Source organism: Puma concolor, chromosome B1, assembly GCF_028749965.1.
Source record: "Puma concolor isolate L17-30 chromosome B1, mPumCon1.1.hap2, whole genome shotgun sequence".
Classification (NCBI taxonomy): Eukaryota; Metazoa; Chordata; class Mammalia; order Carnivora; family Felidae; genus Puma; species Puma concolor.
Window position 1 is genome coordinate 76,656,710 of NC_141670.1, and position 15,592 is coordinate 76,672,301.

A 15,592-nucleotide genomic window follows, 5' to 3' on the forward strand; every position below is an offset into this window, starting at 1 on the left:
TATTAGAAAACAAACATAACAGGGGCGCCTGGGTGGCTCAGTCGGTTGAGCGGCTGACTTCAGCTCAGGTCACAATCTCGCGGTCCGTGAGTTCGAGCCCCGCGTCGGGCTCTGGGCTGATGGCTCAGAGCCTGGAGCCTGTTTCCGATTCTGTGTCTCCCTCTCTCTGACCCTCCCCCGTTCATACTCTGTCTCTCTGTCTCAAAAAAATAAATAAACGTTAAAAACAAACCAACATAACAGATGTTGGCGAGGATGGGGAGAAAAAGGATCTCTTGCATTGCTGGTGGGAATGCAAACTGGTGCAGCCACTCTGGAAAACAGTATGGAGGTTCCTCAAAAAATTAAAAATAGAACTACCTTATGACCCAGCAATTGCACTACTAGGTATTTATCCAAGGGAAAAATGTATGCTGTTTCGAAGGGGCACATGCATCCCAATGTTTATAGTAGCACTATCACCAATAGCCAAAGTATGGAAAGAGCTCAAATGTCCATCACGGATGAATAGATAAAGAGGATGTGGTATATATAAATACAATGGTGTATTACTCGGCTATCAAAAAGAATGAAATCTTGCCATTTGCAACTATGTGGATGGAACTAGAGGGTATTATGCTAAGCGAAATTAGTCAGAGAAAGACAAATATCATAGGACTTCACTCATATGAGGACTTTAAGACACAGAACAGATGAACACAAGGGAAGGGAAGCAAAAATAATATAAAAACAGGGAGGGGGACAAAACATAAGAGATTCTTAAATATGGAGAACACACAGAGGGTTACTAGAGGGGTTGTGGGAGGGGGTAATGGGCTAAATGGGTAAGGGGCATTAAGGAATCTACTCCTGAAATCATTGTTGTACTATATGCTAACTAACTTGGAGGTAAATTTTTAAAATAAAAATAAAAATAAAACAAAACAAAACAAAACAAAAAATCAATAACCAGTGTCAGTGAGGATGTAGAGAGCTCTTGGGTACCATTGGTGGGACTGTAAAGTGATGTAGCTGCTAAGGAAAACAGTGCTTCATAAAATCAAAAATGGAATTACCATTTGAACTAGCAATTCCACTTCTAGATATATACTAGAATATATAATAATATATATATATATATATATAATAAAATAACTGAACACAGGGACACAAACATATTTATACACCACATACATAGCAGCAGTATTCGTGACAGCCAAAAAAGCTGAAGCAACCCAAAAGTCCATCAGTTGATGAATGGATAACACAAAAACGTAGTAGAATATGATTTAGCCTTAAAAAGTAAGGAAATTCTGGGCCTGGGTGGCTCAGTCGGTTGGGTGTCTGACTTCAGTTCAGGTCATGATCTCACGGTTCATGGGTTTGAGCCCCACATCAGGCTCTGAGCGCAGAGCTTGGAGCCTGTTTCAGATTCTGTGTCTCCCTCTCTCTCTGTCCCTCCCCCGCTTGTGCTGTCCTTCTCTCTCAAAAATAAACATAAAAAACTATATATTTAAAAAAAGGAAACAAGCATCTCAAGATAATAGCCTTCACTTGGAAATCTACAGTCACATTTTTATTTTACATTTATCTCTTAATATTAACATGCACAGAATGCTATAATATTGCACATATCTTTTAAAGTAAAGGTATAATCTGTAAACTTGAAAATATCTAAAAACTAACACACTTTATACGCAAGGCTTACACTACCTAAAAATAGTAAATTTATAGGAACGATTACTAAAGAATGTACATGGTAATGAAAATAACATCGTAACAAAGGCTACTGTTTCATTTCATGTTAATACTCCCTTTCATTGGGGGGGGTTCAAAGAGCTTCACAAAATTTCAGGACACTATAAATTTTTCCTTTTTTTTTTTTTTTTTAAGTTTATTTATTTTAAGAGAACGAGAGCAGGAAAGGGCAGAGAGAGTGGGAGACAAAGAATCCCAAGCAGGCTCCATGTTGCCAGCATGAAGCCCCCCATGGGGCTCAATCCCACAAACTGTGAGATGATAACCTGAGCCAAAACCAAGAGTTGGATGCTCGGACACGGGAGGCATCCAGGCGCCCCAAGTCTTTTTTCTGTTTGAATCATAAATTGCACAGCAAAACTTTCCTCACTGTATTTACTGGAAAACACTGGGCTGGATGGTAAATGAGTGTAGCATAGACTCCAGGGGCCTCCAGTGCCTCCCCATTCCTCTTTCCCAGCCACACTTGAAGAAGATATCTGAGGTACAACTTATTAGCAAATATGAAGAGCAGATATTTCATAAAATTTAGCATTTGGCATCTGGATGTCAAAAACAGATTTATGATTTGCACCTAAGGAAAAAATACATCCACTTTGAATTTAGACATAAAGTTCAAAGTACAGTTTTATTCAATTACACCCTCCATTTGATCTAATGATAAGCTACTTGAGAATGTAGTCCTGTGCTATTATATTCAAAGCAAATATCAAGGAAATAACTATGCAACAACAGCTTCACATTAAAAAAAAAATACAGAGATTAGATAGAGGTATGCTTTTACAACATTGGGGATGTCAATCTTCGATGGTATTTACTTGACAAATGCAGATTCCCAAACCCCTCCCCACACCATTCGGATTGTGACACCCTAGATTGGGGCCTAATAATTTGAATTTTTAATGTGCATTTTTAACAAGCACCCTAATAACACTTGGAAAAACAATGCAAAACACACCACCAGTAAGATGCAAATTACAAGGCGTAGAGGTATACCTGAAGTTTAAATCCCATCTTATTTAACCTCATTAATACAGGAACCCTTTCTACAATGCAGACTGATTGATTTTAATAAGAAAGAATACCAACATATACATAGTCAAATAGATAGCACATGCTTCTCTGCAAACTATAAGCCCTATTGTTTAACAATACTACCATTGTTTGAAACTTAGAGTCACCTCTTCTTAGAATTCACTTTTAATACAGTGTATAAGCCTTCAAACACACAAATTACAAAAAGGAAAACTGTTTTCATTATATTACTGTACCTTGTGGTTTTTGATCAAAAGTAGAGCCCCACAGATTCATCACCCTAGCTCTAAAGTTTAGACTACTTCCCAAATACACCCCCACAGGGTTGAGATGCGCCACCACAGAAAATATGATGCTTACGAGTGCTACTGGAGAGGGGCACCTGGGTGGCTGAGTAAGTTAAGCTACCAAAGTTCAGGTCATGATCTTGCGGGTTCGAGCCCCACGTGGGGTTCAGGCTCTGTGCTGACAGCTCAGAGCCTGGAGCCTGCTTCAGATTCTGCGTCTGTCTCTCTCTCTGCCCCACCCCACTTGCGCTCTGTCTCTGCCTCTCAAAAAAATGAATAAACGTTTAAAAATTAAAAAAAAAAAAAAAAAGAATGCTACTAGAGGATAGAGATGTAGGTCCAAAAAACACATAAATAAATTGGTTTTTTATGTTTATGTAAATGTTTTGAGTATAGGACAGCCTCTCAAACTGTTGTGAACAAGATAATGTTCACTTGGATGTGTAAGTTCAAGTAGGTTTTTTTTTTTAAGCCTGTTACAGAACAGTACTGAACTCATACTAATAGTAATGAGAAGATGTTACCTGAGATTGCTGTCTTTGGTAGCGTAGTGCTGGGCTGTATTTGCTCAATTCACGCTATCAGAGGGGCAGAAAAGATTTCTCCAACACTTGGCACTGTTGGAAACTCCCAGAAGAAGACTTCCAAAATCTATAGAAAGGAATAAAAAATATCCCACAATCATTAATAAACTGCTAAAACCCAGTCTAAGACTCTCTAGTCTTTCTCCCCTCCCTTTCCCCACCATTTGTGGTACACTGAGAGGGTTCTCCTCAGATCGCACCTCTCTTTATCAAAAAGAAAATTATAAGCAAAAAGTAAATTTTTACCTAAACACCTGAATGCTCGCGAAAAATGAAAGACTCCCTCTGGGTAGCAGAAAGTAGAGGATTCCTCCATTGTCTAAGAGATGTTAGACAACTACACACTTCTTTCAGAATAGAAGAAAAAAAAAAACATGAAACTAAATAAATCCATACCCCTGCATCAGCAGCATTGTATTAAGATAATGACAATACAATACAAAATAGTCAAGGCAGGGCCACAAACAACTTTCACAATCAACTTTTTAAAAGTGTGGAATACTCCCAAAATATTCCCTGGTACCTCTGACCTACCCTGACTTTGACAGTTGAAAGTTCCAGCTTTTTTGCCAGCCCATGAGCAAGGTTTACTTTGGTCTTAGACACACATCTCCTATCATCAGGCCTAACTGGGAAGATAAGTTTCACAACACAAATGGATGGCTTAATCCCTACTGTACAGCCAGAAATACAGGAGTCTGAAGAATGTTGGGAAATTATCCTACCTGAGAGAAATACAAAGAACACCTAGAAGTGTCCTGGAGAGCACAGCAAAAACACTAACTCCAAACACAGAGTACAAAAGGCAGAAGCTAATGCAAATGCTAAACAAAACCACAAGAAGTCACTGTTCAAGATCAAAATAGGTGGAAGCTAGACAAATGTCCAGGTAAGAACATCTTATAAGAAAACAATAAATGCTACACTTAAATTTGGCCCTTAACTACAGAGAACAAACTGATGGTTACCAGAGAGATGAGTGAGGGGATGGGTTAAATAGGTGATGGGGATTAAGGAGTGCACTTGTGGTGATGAGCACTGGGTGTGTACAGAAGTGTTGAATCACTATATTGTACACCTAAAACTATTACACTGCCTGTTGACTCTACTCGAATTAAAATAAAATTAAATTATATATATATATATATACACACACACACACACACACACACACACACACACACACACAAACACTTAACTGTAAAGCACAAAAACCATTTAAATGCCCAATAACTGGGGAAGAATTAAGTAAATTTGACACAACATAATTTACTTAACCGTCATTTTGTCAGCCATCAAAAAACTTTGAGTTTATAACAAAATGGAAAATGCCATTTACCATATGAAGAAAAAGCACAGTGCAATGTTGTAATTACATATGATCACAACTACTTTTGCAAAAGCAAGAAATAAGATGCAATATGTTCTGATATAGTTATAAGTATTGGGTAAAATATTTCCCCAACCCAGGTTAAGGGGAACAATTCAAGAGTCTAGTACAACAAATACGTCTTTAAAATCTGTGTGTAACAAGGATGAGCCACTCGTTAATGCAATAATTTTCCTGCAATAGTCCAATATATTAAAAGATGGCTTCCTAGAAGTCACTGTCAGAGGTTTTGTGTATGTGTTTGGAACGTAATACCTTTTCTTGTAACAAAAGTTTCACAAAGGCGAAAAAATGGGGAGGGGGGAGGGAGACCTCAGTGCAACCTAAATCTTCAAAACTGGGCACAGTAGTGATACTGACCAGGCACAAGAAGAGTGAGTATGAGGCACAGAAAATAAAAGGTAACATTTTACACCCAAATAAATTCTTATCATTAAAAAGGAGACAGAAGGCCCCAAATGGAGGCACTTGTGCTAAACCCCACCTCAGCAAACCAAGACTTAATACCTAACCTGCTTTTCCAACCCCCTCACCATCCCCCCCAGGAATGTAACCTTTAACCAACCAACATGGAATTAGCTGAACAGCACTAGCGAGATAATCTACCGAATACACCCCCTCCCATCTCCCTTAGGGTGACAACCTTGTCTGAAACAATGTATTCTTTGCTAATAATTTCCATTTTCTGCCCCCACCCTCCTGCCTTTAAAAACCTTTCCTCTTCTACAGCTCTATAAAGCTCCTTTCTGTCGCTAGACGGGAGGTTGCCCAATTCATAAATCAGTTAAACAAGGCCAGTTTGATCACCAAATTTATTCCGTTGAATTTTTGTTGTTTAAAAATACCAAAATATCTTCAGTACCTTCAAATCTGCCTTCTTCACTCTAATGAATTAATCATTTATTAAGCATCTGGGACAGCGCAGTGTAATTCATAATCAACTCTACAGGCATTTCATCGCAAGAGGTTTTACAAGAGAACAGAATGCTACTTTTTCCATAATCCCACATGAACAGTTTCATCATCATGCACTGGAGAGATACAGGCTCTCCTAGTGCCTCTTAAGAATTACAGATCGCTTCCAGATGCTTTTCAGGTGATTTCAAGCCTTTCTTCATTCTGTGACTCTTGAATTATGAAAGGGCATCTCTAATTCATGAGAAATACTTCTCCCATCTTAGTGTCCATTATCATATATCACATATCCTCCCCTTACACTCTAAATTTTTAGACACACACGTACGCTTTTACTTAGGTAAAAAGGCATCGTGTATCTATCACTAAGGGCTTTACTGAGAACCATTTCTATTTTACCATCATGATTCCGCCAGCAGCAACACTTTGGAACTTCAAAGGAAGCAGAGTCCTTTGACAGTAATGCACAGAATGACATCGAAGCAAGGTTAAAAAGAACTCAAGTAAATTGAAAGGACTCTCAAAAAAATTCACTGGGTCTTGGTAATTCTCTTGGTTGTCATCTCATTTAAAAACAAAATATTTCTCCTGCTTAAAAGGGGGGGGGGTGGGTAGGGAGTTAGCAGTTAACTGTTCAGTCACACTCAGATCTGTGCTCAGGCAAGTACTCTCCTAACAAAACATTCTACCTCCACATAATAAAATCAAATTCAGGCTCACACTCTTCTGTGTAACAGCTAGGTTACATCCCTAATTTCAACTGAGAAACAAAATTTAAACCTCATTTCCTGATGGCATAAATTCAGTGAATTTAGACCTCTGCTGTGCTGAGTTCAGAAATCTGTTAGCAGGCAGAAGCACACAAAAAGCACAGCGAAACCACCAAGTGAACACGGGGCGGGGGTGGGGGGCAGGGAGGATAATTAATACCCACATCATGGACTTCTCCCTATAATCAGTACAACAGATTCGGGGGGTTTACACAGGAGGTGTGGATTTATCCGCAGCACTATATTAATTGACCTGTGCTATAATCAAGTGCTTTCCTGGAGGGTAATTAAATCAATCAATCAAAACAGAAGTCTCAAAAAGTTCAACAAGTTCATTCAAATACATGCAATTGACTATGAGCTAATTATTGAATAATTTCATCCTCCAAAAGAGCTGACCTGAAATAGACTATATCCACACATGAAAACTGTAGGATAGAACAAAATATATTCTACATGGTTCTACAATCTTCAATGATTCCATTAAGCACATCAATAACAACTCAGCCTTAAAATGCACGGGCCTAAACCCAATCCCTGAATTTTACAGACAATAAAAACGAAGCACAAGGCACAAAAGGCTGAGTGACCTGTTCAAGATCAAACAGCTGGTATGTGGTGAAGACAGAGGGAGATACCCTACCTTCTGACCCACAGTGATGCCATCTTCTCCACATTATACGCTCACGATTCCTCAACTATCTACCCATTAAGTTGATTATATTCCTCTGCCCCACCCCCCCCCCCAACAGCAAAACTTCTAAAGCTTTGGGAAAAGCTGAATCAAATGAAGCTTCAATTTCCATTCAATCAATCCCTGAGATTTTGCATTACGTTTATAGAGTCTCTTATTTACCCAAGAAACCCAGTGTAATCTGGATGACTTTGGGAAGGTATCAACCAAGAAACAAATGAATGAGTTGTAGCATATCACAGAGGAGGAAAAGCAGGCAGAAAGAGATGACAAATATCTTAGAAATATATCAAAAATACACATTTATTAAAATGAATAACAAAGGTGAACAAAGCCAAAATCTAAGTATTAAAGTGCTATTTCCCAATGTGACAACTACTCAAAAAGATGTTTAAAGAAAAAAAAAGTAGCAATTGTTGTTTAAAGTTCTGCATTCAAATACATTTGGAAAACACTGCATTCTAAATATCTCTCTTGAACATTCACAAAGAACATTTTATGTATTAAGGATCTAAAAAAACCTGCAAGAAAGAAGCCTGCTTAGTTTTAATCCAATATTGCCCAATTTTATTTGGCATCTTTGGTTTGCAGAGCTTGTACTGACATCCTCCAAGAAACATACTTCAGAAAAAAAAAAAAAAAAGAAAGAAAGAAACATACTTCAGGAAGCATATATAGCATTTTTGATGAACAACATGAGTATGACCCTCATTAAGCAACATGTATAGCAAGATGGGCTTCCTCTTCTAGACCCAATCGTTAAAAATCAACTCAGGAGATAAACCCTGTAATTATAATGCAAATAGCCACCACCACCAACATGTAATATGTGCTAAGTGCAAGGCATTGTGCCAAGTGTAATTGTTTTTAAAAGGGGTGGGGGTGTCTTCGTATTCAAATTATACCCCCCGAGGCTGTATCTATTCATAAACAAGCAAAACACTTTAACACAGATAAACATATTATATAAACTATCCTATACCTTGCATTTTTCACCAAACACATACTGGCAATTTTTCCAAGACAATACATAAAGAGATTCATGGGTATTTTTTATGACTGCACTGGTTTTCTAATGTACAGATGTAACAATGTATTTATTCAGTTGCCATGGATGAATATTTCAGTTGTTTCCAATCTTTAACCAACATAAACACTCCTACAATAATTATCTTGTACATAAATCACTTTCTCATACAGGTAATATATATATACATGTAAGATACATTCATAGTACATATGTATATACAGTATGTCTCAGAGGATATATTCATATCTAGGATAAATTTCTAGAACTGAAGTTCCCAGTCGAAGGATATGAGATTCTTTGTTATTGTAGATTCTGCCAAATTGGCCACTAAAGAGGCTATTGTTTTGCATTCATACTCTCTACAGTGTAGATCATAAACCTTTTAAATCTTTGCCCATTTAGGGGCGCCTGGGTGGCGCAGTCGGTTAAGCGTCCGACTTCAGCCAGGTCACGATCTCGCGGTCGGTGAGTTCGAGCCCCGCGTCAGGCTCTGGGCTGATGGCTCAGAGCCTGGAGCCTATTTCCGATTCTGTGTCTCCCTCTCTCTCTGCCCCTCCCCCGTTCATGCTCTGTCTCTCTCTGTCCCAAAAATAAATAAACGTTGAAAAAAAAAAAATTAAAGACTATTTGTATCCTTTGCCCATGTTTCTACTGAGTTGGACTTTTTCTTATGGATTTATAGGATCTCTTTATTAGAGAAATTAGTCCCCCTTTTTGATATAAAAAAGTAAACATTTTTCCCAATTTTCTTGTTCTCTGACTTTCCTTATGCAGAATTTTTGTAGTTTTTTTTTTTTTTTTTTTCGGGGGTGGGGGGCAGCAATGCGATCAAGTTGGTCGATCTCTTTGGTGGCTTCTCAGTTCTCTGTCTTACTTAGGCCCTATGCAGTCCAACGTTATAAAATAGCTTCCTCATGCTGTCTTCTAGAACTTATTTTTTTAATTTCTGTTTTATATAGCTTTTGGCTTAACATTTGAGGTACCACTCTAAATAACTTATTCATCCCAGATGGCTACCTGCTCATCTGACTACTTATCGAACACAGCATCTTTCTCTAATTAATCTGAAAGGCCATCTTTATCATACACTAAATATGGTATTTGGTAATACCAATGTTTCAAGTATCACAGGCTTATAATATATTTGAATCTCTTGTTTATTTTTCCATGCGAACATAGAATAAGCCTGTTTAGTATCCCCCACAAAAAAAAAAAAAAATCCTATTGTTATTTTCACTAGAAAATCATCAAACACACATATTAATGAATATAAGGAGAATTGGCATCTTTTTATCCAAGAATATGACAGGCCTTTTCATATCTCTTTTGCATCCCTCAGCAGCATTAAGTGCCTGCCTACATATACATCATATATATTTCTTAAGTTTATTCTTAGGTATTTTATACTTTTGTACGCTAATGGTCTTTTCTTCCATATATCTTCAAATTAGTTATTGTTGGTATATATGAAAGTTGTAAATGTTGACATAATATCTTGGCATCCAGGCACATTTATACATTATCTGTATTTTTTTTTTTTAAGTTTATTTATTTTGAGAGAGAGAGAGCACATGCAAACAGGGGAGGGGCAGAGAGAGAGAGAGGGAGATAGAGGGAGAGAGGGTACGGGGTAGGGGGAGAAAGGGAGAGGGAGAGAGAGAGGGAGGGGGGGAGAGAGAGAGAGAGAGAGAGAGAGAGAGAGAGAGAGAGAGAGAGAGAGAGAATATCCCAAGCAGGCTCCATGCTGTCAATAGAGAGTCCAAGGTGGGGCCCAAACTAATGACAAGATCATGACCTGAGCCGAAATCAAGAGTCAGACACTTAACTGAGCCACCCAGGCACCCCTATACATTATCTTTATAATTAGTTTTTCACTTGATTCTCTTGGGTATTCTAGTTGTATATTCTTGTCATTTGCAAATATATTCATTTGCAAATATAGTCATAGTATGTTCTCAAATTTCCTATTAAGCCTAAGATGGCTTTTGGAATGAGATGGACATACCTTATTTTGCTAAGAATATTTTCCTACTCTATTTTATAGAGTTCTTTGAGACCAATAATTGATATTGAATTTTATCAGATGGCTTTTCTATAAAAATGATATGATTTGGGGGCACCTGGGTGGCTCAGTCGGTTAAGCATCCAACTTCAGCTCAGGTCATGATCTCACGGTTTGTGGGTTTGAGCCCCACCTCAGGATCTGTGCTGACAGCTCAGAGCCTGGAACATGCTTCAGATTCTGTATCTCCCTCTGTCCCTGCCCCCTGCCACTCTCTCAAAAATAAACATTAAATAAATATTAAACATAAAAATGATACGATTTTTTCTACTGATATTTAATAAGATAATGAATGTTGTTAATAAGCTTCATACTACTGAACGCTTCTTGTATGCCTAAAACAATCTTCATGTATTATAAAGTACATACTCAATGTGTTTTCTCACTCCATTTTCCAAGCAACCCTACAAGGTGGGTACTGCCCTCACAGCTGCTCTGGCCTTCACTCATTGCAGGCTGGCTCTCCTCCTTGCTGCTCCCCAAACATGCCATGCTTGCTCTCACCTCAGGGACTGTGCAGACTTGCTCCTCCCTGAGATCCCCAGATACCTTCATATATCATTCCTGTCTCCATTTAGGTCTCTGCTGACATGTCACCTCAGTACAAAGCCCTCCCCTATCTACCTCACATAAAACAGAAAGAAAGCGCCTTCTAGCCATGTCATTCTACCCCAAACCTGTTTTATTTTTCTTGGTAGCAACTGTTACCATCTAAAATACATTCTATTTCTATTCATTTATATTCCGTTTCTCCCTGTAGAATATAAGCTCCACAAAAGCAGGGGTTTTGCTGCTTTGCTCACTGCTCACTCCCCAGCACCAACAGCCCTGACACATAGATATATTCACTGAATGCATGAATGAACAAATGAATGAATACCCATTTTTTTAAGTAGTCTCTGCCCAGCGTGGGACTGGAACTCATGACCCCGAGATCAAGAGTCACACACTCCACTGACTGAGCCAGCCAGGTGCCCCATGAATACCTATTTTATAGACAACAAAAGTGAAGTTTAAAGAGATTATGCAACTGGGGCACCTAGGTGGCTCAGTCAGTTGAGTGTCCGACTTTGGCTCAGGCCATGATCTCACGGTTCGGGAGTTCGAGCCCCCTGTGTCAGGTTCTGTGCTGACAGCTCAGAGCCTGGAGCCTGTTTCAGATTCTGTGACTCCCCCTCTCTTTGACTCTCCGCCCACTTGTGCTCTATCTCTGTCTCTCTCAAAAATAAACAAACATTAAAAAAATATTTTTTAAGAGATTATGTAACTAAAATCACACAGTGGCAAAGCAGAGACTGAAACCCAAGTTTAACTTTCAATTCCCTACCCTTAACTGTCAAAACAAGTGACAGGTGATTTGAGCTCACAGAAAATGCTCATACTATCTTATCAACACTGAAGCACAAATTATTGATGCCTTTGAAAGTCACAGGAAAACTGTAGATGGTCCCTGTACAAGATAAGCACAAGAATCAGAAGATGGCCTCCAGAGGTTTCCTACAAAATTCATGGGCATTCTATTAGGGCAACTCTGTCAATACCCATGAACCTCACACAATTCCAAGCATCAGGAAGCTCTGACCTTCATCCACATATGTCCTTGGATACCCAGCAGGTAAAACTCAATGCTTGAGGGCCAAATGCCATTCAGCACACGTTTACTAACAGCACTAGTAGATGCAAGTACTAGAAAGTGCACTGCCTGTCCCCCTCACCCCCAAGACTACCCACAGTATGGCCACTACAGACATCGGGAACACAGCTTTGAAAAACATTTGCTCTCTCAAAGCCTAAGAATCTTTTTTGGTTTTATGGCAATTTACAGTTGAGTCTTCTTCATGCTCTTTCCCTCTTCTATCACTGGGATACTTTCTTGAACCAACTTTAGGGTAAAAAAATTTCACTAATCTCCATTTCTGATATTAAATGGTACCTGTAATTTTTTTCAGAATTCAATCAAACTCTGTATTTTAGAACTGTGTGGCTGGTCCAACATTGCAATGTGTCACATTTAATTCCATCAATGTAAAGCATAATGAGCAAAGATTGAGCTAGTGAGGCATAACTAAATGTTTTGAACCTATGAATTTAAAAAGCAAGGCTCATTTACGTTATTTCTAAATAGTAAATAAAATCATTTTCCAACATTTCACTATCAAATTACAGCAATTTTTCCACCAGCATACACTTGAGGAATGCCACAAAAGGACTTTTCTAACAGTTCATGCTATTGTCGCTCATAACCTCCTAAATATTTCTCTCATTGGCTTCTATTCAAAGATAAATAGAAGGCAGTAAAATTTATGGAAAATGTATTCAACTGCTTAAAATACATCAAGCAAAAGGAAAAAGATTTTAGAGCTATATTATGAGTTGTGAAATTATATCTCCTTCACTTAGTCTCCAGCTTCAATGATAGGTAACAAAACCGACCCACTGGTCAAGTTCCAAATCACCTCCTCCATGGAGCCCAAATCTCTCATCTCAAATTCTCACCTTGGTCAAGGCCAGAGACAACACCTGTCCTTCATGTTTTTGTACAACGTCACTTCATCACCACAAGTACAAGCTTTCACACCAGAGAGGAAGCAAATGCCAGTGCAAGGGACACGTGTGCGCCCTCTTAAACCAGGCTGTTGATTGTTCCCTTGATTTTCTCAGCTGTCAAGATAGCAAAAGGCGGAAAAGGGCCTTTCTGTGAAACTGGAAAGTGTAACCAGATAAGTCTGCCCTTTAAGCAATTCACAGGGAGAAAGGTAAAATACAAGCCTGGTTACGGTTTAAAAGTTAGCTATGAAACCTATAAGCTAGCACAACTTTACCAACATGTTGCAAGATTTTAATAAAGTAAGATTATTACAGCGAAGTCTATTCAAGTCAATTTTTACATATGGGCCAAGGAAGAGGCATGAAAGAATTTTTTAAAGTAACATTTAAAAGATACCATACTTTATAAAATTAAGGGAAAAAATGGCAATTGTGCCAGTTCAGAAATGCCTTAGAAAAGGGAAGTGAGGAAGTCTAAAAAGCATTAAGTATAAAAAGAGAAACCAGAGTATTAAATTAAAAAAGAGAGATTAGCATTGAGAAAAATTCACTAACTTAATAAAACTCAGCTTAATATAAGAAAATAATTTATTCATCTTGCATAATACTCCTTCATCTTATTTATTCCTTTCTCTAAGAATTCTGGAGCTCTTTGTAAGTACTGTCCACTTAATCCCTCATTTACCAGTATGAAAGGAAAAGGCACTGCTATTACCATTTGCAAACATGCAAAAGATTTTAGTGTTTAAAAAAAAAAAAAAGAACAAGGGATCTAAAGTTTCAGGAAACTTCAAAGCAAAGAAGACAGGAAGTAGACTCTTTTTTGGCCTGGGGTTTGGGGAGGAGATGTGGCTGAAACATACAATAAAGGCAAAAATATATATAATATAGGACTGGCTTAAGTAAGCAAACAGGTCAGGAGTATACTGGCCAGCAGTCTTGCAGGAAAAATAAGTTTGGCAGAATCTCAGTTTACACTCCAACATTCAAAAATATCTTTTTTCTATCAACTTTTGTAGCAAGTTATATAGCAAGTTCATGCTTTACAATTCTTACAAACAGACCAGCATCGGGCATCACCACGCGCATTTCTTTCTTTGAATCTTAGAAGCAAGAAATGTTCAGAAGCATGAAACAGCTGACAAAACTCTAACTTTAATATGAAATCCCTAACAGAAAACACGAAGACAACAAAGTAAGACAAGTCGCTACAAAAAATAGAGCAAGAGGAAAAGGTTCCACCATTTTCAGGCACAAAAAGCAAAGCACAGTAAACATTCTTTGCAGCCACAGGGCACCTTGTACACGCCTCTATTAATATTTGTTTATGTTTTTATACCCCTAGGAGGCTATGATCTCCTTGAAGGCAAAGACCTGGCTTTATATCAGCCTGGCCTATCAGCCAGTGAATTCAAATAAATGAACCAAGTGTTGAGTCAATTAACCTCTCTTAAATTCTCTTGACAAAATATATTCACAGCATTCATATTATGTAAATTTTATTTCTATTAAAACAATACCAAAAAGATCATGACCTCAAACATATATTAAAAGCCAAATGGTAAGGAAAAGGCTTGTTTTAATTATTAAGGCAAAGGTTTTTTTTTCAATCTTATTTCCATTATTAAGGTATACTGTAATATTAGTTTCAGGTGTACAATTATAGTGATTCAACACTTCCATACAATACCCAGTGCTCATCACAAGTGCCCTCCTTAATCCCTGTCACCTATTTAACTTATCCCCTCACCCACCTCTGCTCTGGTAACCATCAGTTTGTCCTCTATAGTTAAGAGTCTGTTTCTTGGTTTGTCTCTTTCTTTCCTTTGCTCATTTGTTTCTTAAATTCCACAGGAGCGAAATCATACAGTATATGTTACTAAGGCAAAGCTCTTGTGAAGTCAGAAACTACGTCACTGGACTCTAATATAAACATAGTATGTTTCACAATAAACAATAAGCCTTTAAAAATCACACAAGTATTTCCTAACCCCACATATGTCCAGAATCCTTAACTGTCCAGACAGGTGAATACACAACCTCAAAATACCCACCAAGCTATATATGGCTTCTGGGTCAGGTGACTGGCATAGTGTTGAAACTCATTTACTTTCTTTATTTAGATGCAAACAGATTCTGTAATAGGAGGCTCCATTGTAGGAAGCACAGATTCAGAGTACTGGTTTTGGGTTTGTTTGCTTTTTTCCTTACAAGAATCTGAGGTAAAAGGAAATTCAGGGAAATCTAGATGCCTGCTTTGCCTCAGGCTCCCTCCTAGCCTCAAGTATTTCAATCTATTCTGCTTCTTCCTAGAAATATAAAGTCCACCACCACGGGTTAGGGGACTAATTGGAACATGGCCCTGGAGCTCCTGAACTTACCACCTGCCCCTCATCTCTCTTAATCTCCATTGCATGTGTACCCATTGATTCCCCTGAGATCAAAATAAGGCATCTCATTCAAGTAAAAAATATGATCTTCAGTATTGTGCTCTGACTTTGAAAAGTGAGGTCCACATCAGGCACAATTAGCTAACATCAT

General features: G+C 38.2%; 1 protein-coding gene across 3 annotated transcripts in view; it reads right to left on the reverse strand.

Annotated features, from left to right (window-relative positions):
* Positions 1–15,592, reverse strand: part of FHIP1A (FHF complex subunit HOOK interacting protein 1A) — a 250,330-nt gene that overhangs the window by 176,520 nt on the left and 58,218 nt on the right. For all 3 annotated transcript variants that reach the window (XM_025922080.2, XM_086704108.1, XM_086704109.1), the window contains exon 2: positions 3,584–3,710. The gene's annotated coding sequence lies outside the window, so the exon portion shown is untranslated. The remainder of the gene's footprint in view (positions 1–3,583; positions 3,711–15,592) is intronic.